The sequence below is a fragment of the Teleopsis dalmanni genome, chromosome 2, assembly GCF_002237135.1.
Source record: "Teleopsis dalmanni isolate 2A chromosome 2, ASM223713v2, whole genome shotgun sequence".
Classification (NCBI taxonomy): domain Eukaryota; kingdom Metazoa; phylum Arthropoda; class Insecta; order Diptera; family Diopsidae; genus Teleopsis; species Teleopsis dalmanni.
The window spans coordinates 189,390,875-189,391,328 of record NC_051847.1 but is presented as its reverse complement, the minus strand read 5'-3'; positions in this window follow the sequence as shown (position 1 = coordinate 189,391,328).

Below are 454 nucleotides of genomic sequence, written 5' to 3'. Positions count from 1 at the left end.
ACATTTTAAGTGATAACAGATCAGATTAATAAGTTTGTAATAGGTTTCTAGCTAACACGTTTCTCAGCATGACGTCATTATATGATAAGCAAATATGTCGAAATACATTGGTCAGTGTTTAGGTCTATGAAATTTAATAAAAAAAAATGGCAGAGATATACAACTTATAGCGGAAAACAATTCCCAGTGTTATTCAAAAAGGTGTGATAGTATAGCTTTATAAAATAATTGCAAGATCTGTGTTGACTCTCCAAGTTTTAAGATATATCACAATTGAAATTTGTAAAACTTTTATACAATAAAATATAAAATGTTAGAATAAAATCTTATTTTAAAAATAAAATTAAGAGTAACTCTCCACAGGGAGAACTAACTAAATTGTAAATATCAGGTCTTAAAACTCATTTATCAAAAAATTGTGAAATATCACATATTTGACAGAATACATATTGAA